We start from the raw sequence: 6,131 nt of genomic DNA on the forward strand, positions 1-6,131 counted from the left end.
GATGAATCTGTGCCTGAGTGAGAGAGAGCAGGTTTCTGTGGAAGAATTTCCAGGCTGCATTAATAACAGGGGTGGCTGGTATCAGAGACCTGTCTTGAAGCAAGATGGCAGCTGACAGTCCCTGCCAGTCAGCCTGAGTGAACTGCCAGCCTCACTGGCACTGAGGCGGCTCTGACAATAGCCAGAGAAATGTTGACTCTCACAAGCACATGATCATATGAACCGATTGGAGCAGAGGGAGAACAGAAGACATCAGCAGTAAAGTTGGTCATTACCAAGTCCAGAACAGAGGATTGTCCATTACCAAAAAGTCAGAAAGTACACAGGTTGTGTTGGGCCGATGGAGTTCCAGAAGTCTTTTGCTGCAGTGTCATTGCTGATAATAGAGATGCCAACACCCAGCCACCACCTCTGAGGAAGACACAGACACAGACACAGAGTTTGGATGGGTGGTTAAAATTGGTCCATGTTGGTTGAGAGAGATGTAAATGGAGTTGTGACTCTTTGGAGGATGGTACAATACACAGACAACCAAGAGGTGTGAGTGGAGAGGAAGTTACAGCCAAGGCACCCCTTGGGTTTGGAGGTGTAAGATTAGTACACGGACAGTGAGAAATGGAGTTTTGCATGTATACTTCAACTGTGCCACCAGGACAGGGTTCATCTCTGTCAAACTTCAGGAGACAATATTATATTCATTGAGATACACAAAGGAGTCAAACATCCTGTGGGAGGTAAGATTGTGATGTGCAGATAATGTCTGATTTATCAGCAGCAGCCTAGATTAAGAGATCTGTCACATTGGAGCAGAGGTCTCGGATGTTGGAGAGCCACACAATTTGGGACAGGAGATGATGCACTGTTGGTAGAGTGCAGAAATGTGGAAGGGGGAGGTGGGGGTGGGTGTACATGGAGGAGGGGACGAGGGAGTTGAAAGGGATTGAGGGGGAGACTTATTGTGTGGCAAAGTGGAAGGTGAGAGAGGGAGGGGTGAGAGAAAATCTGGAGGGGGGTGAGCCGAAGGGAAAACTGAGAGAGGGAGGGTTGAATGGGAAGTTGAGAGGGGGGGGGGGGGGCAGGCTGGGAGGGAGTGTGGCGGGTGTAAGCTGAGAAGGGGCAGGGTGAGAGTAAAGACGAGAGTGAGCATGGTAAGGGGAAATATTGGTGAGAGGAACTACCTACTAGTAGCCACGAGGGGGTGGATGAGGGGAAGCTGTGAAGGGGTGGGGCGAGGGTGAAGCTGAGAGGGTGGGGGTGAGGATATATATGTTGGTATGACCATGTAGGCTGTGGGGGAAAAATTTATATTAATGTATTTTAAATTGCAACAAATGGAGTTTCAGAAATGTAACTTTTATGCTGCAAGTTGATTTGGCTGTCATTTCTGGCCAAAAGACTTTTGCCCTAAATGATAAGAAATGTGTTGTTCTGGAGCAGAGTGACCGAGCTGATAAATGAACCTTTGCTTCGAAAATGTACGAAGTGGCTTTTCGTCTAAAGGACACGTCTACAGTCTGGGTGAATATCCCCCAACCTCTCTCTCACGAAAGTATAAAATGCTTTGAAATCTAAAAGTTTTGAGTGCGAGCACGTGAGGAAGTATAGTTTCTCAGTGGCTTGTACTCCTTGGAACTGACCAAGTACCAAGTTAGAATAAAACTCTCTGATGTAATGTAGAAGTTAATTGAATCGGGTTGGTCTAACTGTTAACTAAAGTAAGAATAAATGAAATAGAACCAAATAATATTGCAATCAAATGGGGATTCTTAAGTTCATTGTACAAGGGTGAGAAGTGTATGGTGTATAATTAGGAAATAAATTGTTTCACAAGGAAGGACTTGTGTGGACATCAGTTTTATCAGTGTCGATAGGGTTTTTGTAGGATTTTATAATCAAATCGGACAAACGTTAAACTCTGTCTGAAGTCAAATAGGATTCCACAATCGGCCAGTTAGAATCCTTCAGGAGGAAAACAATCACAACAAGGTGGGTTTAAAAAAATCCACATCAGTTGGTGCCGTGACTCGGATTCGAACCGACGTTGGTGCGGTGCTCGTGACCGGAGGTGCTTAATCTGCCGGAGGCAGTGCCTGGAGGAACGACAAGTGCTTGAGCGAAGGTAAGGGAGAGCGCTCTCAGCAGGTAACGCATTTCGAACAAAGAAAAGTTCATTGTGAGATAATTTTGAGAGAAAGAAGAGGATCCGGCGGAGGGAGTCCGTTTTAAAGTAAACAATAAGTACTGTAGTTGTTTTAGAAAAGTGCTGGAGAAGAAGAGGAGTCAGATGACAAGAAGAGGCTCGTTAAGGAGCCAGACGCGTAATTAAATGGGCATGATGAAGCGACATGCCACATGTTTGCATTGATACGGACCGGCTATGAGAGAGAGGCCGAGGACACGGCTGAGACGCCGAGATAGGGTTAAAATAGATAAACATTATAAGTTACCTGTTGGTAAGAGTTATAAGAGTTACTTTTGGTTCATTGAACTCACTGGAAGTTTGTTGGCAGTGAGGTTGTTATATTATATTGTGTGGAGGTTTTACGGATTTGTAAATGCAATGATTTGCACGAAACGTTTTGTAGAGTGCAGGAGACGATTAACCAGCTGGGAGCGTGGTTGGTGATTTGCATTGAGATGCATGTGTTACTGAGAGTAAAAAATGAAACTTGTGCGAGTCCAATATTCACTGCAATGAAACGTGTTCTGTTGGGATTTTGACGATATTTTAACTCGTGCTGAGTTGAGCTGTGGGTCTGTTTGAAATGGCATGTTATACATTCTTGGCGTTGTATTTCCACGCGAAGGTCGCAAACTACACTGTGTGAGACCCCCTCCACTCGATCTGTGGGGGGTGGCATGTCTTTACACTGAGTCTTTGTCCGAGCCTTTGCTTTAGGTGTGAAATTCGATTCATATGCAGATTCAAGAGGATGAGATATAAATGTGATTGGTATTTGTCACGTGATCACACGCGAGTCTATGAGATGCAATGCTGTTTAGTGTATGTGTTGAAGCCATGACAGAGTAATGCAAACTGTGGGTTTTGCCTGTCAGAGTTTTTTTTTCCTTTTTCTTCCCACCGGATGTGGAGAGAACTTCCTGTTCCTTGTTCCTTGGTGTTTGTGGCTCACCCTCTCGACTGAATCTGTTTAAAGTGAAGTCCATTTAGGAAAAAGTGTTGAAGTTTTATTTTACAACCATCGGGATTTTGAATAAATTGTGAAATAACAATTGTGTATGTGGATATATTGTATGTGATTTAAATGTAGAAACGTGATTTGGAACGATTTTAATGATTTGATGATGTTTAGCATGTGGGGCAATTCACAGATAATGGATGATTCCCTCGGATGGACATTGAAATATTGTTTTATTCGTCTGCGAATGTTGAGGTTACCTGAACTTGTGCTGGGAAGGCAATGGCAAACAACCCAGTGTAACCCTTTGATCGATTCAGTCAAGGTAAATTCATGATTTAATTGGATAGATGCTGAAGATTTAATTTTTCATTTATGGATTTTAAAAGGAAATATTTTATTGTTTTGACCAAAAAGTTGTTTAAGAGAGTTTGGATGTTTATTAGTCTGAAGTTTAAGATGCTTTCCCTAAAACTGGGATAAAATTAGGGGAGGGTGTAGCTACATGTGTAGACAGAGTGTTTGAGCTGCAATTTAAATGATATTCGCCTGATAACAGATTTGACAAGTGATTTGACAATTTTTGAACAACTGTTTAAAATGATTTATTTGTTTTGATAAAGGAAAATGGATTCGTAATTGAGAAGGTCGGAGGAAGTGATAGATGGTTTGTGTATGTGAATTGGAAAAATGGCAGCATGTTTGCTGTTTTGGTGAGAGAGAAGTGGACAGATGGAGAAATGTCAGAGATTTAAAATGTCGATGGAAATAGCAAATGAGATGGATGTTTTGAGTATACGTACAACTGGGATTTCTGTATATTTTAGCATGTTGTTTTGGGAAATAACAAGGAAAGGGATTAAAATATTGATATGACATATAATGCAAGTTAAATGCTTCCATAAGAATCTTTGTTAGTCTTGTAGAACTACATGTGCCCATGACGTTTATTGATTGGTGTTTAATTGATGCTTTGTTTGTTTCGGAGTGTTGAAAGCAGTCTTTGAAGCAATGTACGATTTCATCTAAATGAAGTTTGGAAAGAAGTTCCACACAAAGATTGGTCGATGGGAGAACCCAGATTTGGGTGATTGAGCATTCAACACATGATTATGTCCCTTCCTGAGGAGATAAGATGGAGCAATGTGGGAAAAGAAAGAAAAAACCCACTGAGGAGAAGGTTGAGCAAAGTCTTAATGTCAGCGTTGTGTGGTGCCTGCGTGGAGGAATGTTCTCAGCCACACTCTCGATTGCCGCTCTGCAAATACATCGTGAACTTGCTGTGGTCACTTCAATGTACGACAGGCCTGGAGTTCCACACTGCGCTCCTTCAACCCAGTGTCCGGCCCAAACTTGTACTTGCCCACATCTACCTTCTCCTCAGCTCAAGGAGTGCTTCGATTGTGTTTCCCGTTGGGTGCCGCTCTATCCACACCCTGACCTGTTTATCTTCTGACTTCGGGTAGCATGTTTTCAATGTGTGACACATGCTGATGAACAGGCCATAAATTAAATGGAAACTCACTCATTTTCTGATATGAGCACTCGCTGCCATTGTTGATTGAACTTGAATAATGGAAAACTTTTCTCCTTCAGGAATGGGACATGGTAATCATGTGTAAGAAAAGTTATTCAAATTTTCCTTAAAAAAAAAAAAACGGGGGAGTGTGGGGGAAAAATTTATATTAATGTATTTTAAATTGCAACAAATGGAGTTTCAGAAATGTAACTTTTATGCTGCAAGTTGATTTGGCTGTCATTTCTGGCCAAAAGACTTTTGCCCTAAATGATAAGAAATGTGTTGTTCTGGAGCAGAGTGACCGAGCTGATAAATGAACCTTTGCTTAGAAAATGTACGAAGTGGCTTTTCGTCTAAAGGACACGTCTACAGTCTGGGTGAATATCCCCCAACCTCTCTCTCATGGAAGAATAAAATGTTTTGAAATCTAAAAGTTTTGAGTGCGAGCACGTGAGGAAGTATTAGAATCTCAGTGGCTTGTACTCCTTGGAACTGACCAAGTACCAAATTAGAATAAAACTCTCTGATGTAATGTAGAAGTGAATTGAATCGGGTTGGTCTAACTGTTAACTAAAGTAAGAATAAATGAAATAGAACCAAATAATATTGCAATCAAATGGGGATTCTTAAGTTCATTGTACAAGGGTGAGTGTACAGCACTGTACAAGTGTACAGCCACACTGAGAAGTGTATGGTGTATAATTAGGAAATAAATTGTTTCACAAGGAAGGACTTGTGTGGACATCAGTTTTATCAGTGTCGATAGGGTTTTTGTAGGATTTTATAATCAAATCGGACAAACGTTAAACTCTGTCTGAAGTCAAATAGGATTCCACAATCGGCCAGTTAGAATCCTTCAGGAGGACAATGATCACAACAAGGTGGGTTTAAAAAAATCCACATCAAGGCCAAAGTGTAGGCCAACCTCTAGGCCAAAGTGCATGTAAACACTAATTTGACCAGCTTTTTGGATTATCAACTTGGGACATGGGGCCAATGTGCACATCCTCAGCATTGTTACAATGTTTGTTTTGGGGGTGGGGGGGGGGGTTTAACCTTTTTTTTCATTTAAAAAGTTGGTCTCATAAGTCCATTGATCTCCATTGGTTGATTGCATGACAATGTATTCTGACCTTGAGGGCTATTGTGTATGTGTTTCTTTGACCATGTGCTTTGGCCTTCGGATCGGGAGCCAGAAATGGCGTGTTGGATTGATTCCATTCCCCAGGGGTTGTGATGACGATCCTGCCAAAAATGCTTCTAAAGCCATGTAGGATGAATGATGCTGCAGTTAGCAGTGTAGCAGCTGACACTGCATTCGGCAATGGTTAAAGAATCAGTCGGAAGATTTTCATCATCAAGGCAGTGCTTGTTTGAAGGACAAATGGCTAAGTGCAAATGCATTGAGATGAAGGGTGATTACATTCCAAAGTAAGGTTGAAAAATGATTATCTTTTTTTTTTCTCGATACC

At 41.8% G+C, this 6,131-nt stretch overlaps 1 long non-coding RNA gene across 1 annotated transcript; it reads left to right on the forward strand.

Annotated features, from left to right (window-relative positions):
• Positions 1-1,056: 1,056 nt before the first annotated feature.
• On the forward strand, positions 1,057-5,388 carry LOC147020144 (uncharacterized). The gene is made up of 2 exons (XR_015061655.1): positions 1,057-3,465; positions 4,129-5,388. It is a non-coding gene; the product is annotated as an uncharacterized LOC147020144 (long non-coding RNA).
• Positions 5,389-6,131: the final 743 nt, after the last annotated feature.

This window comes from Eptatretus burgeri, chromosome 9 (genome assembly GCF_056783735.1).
Source record: "Eptatretus burgeri isolate ZD-2024b chromosome 9, Ebu_testis_v1, whole genome shotgun sequence".
Classification (NCBI taxonomy): domain Eukaryota; kingdom Metazoa; phylum Chordata; class Myxini; order Myxiniformes; family Myxinidae; genus Eptatretus; species Eptatretus burgeri.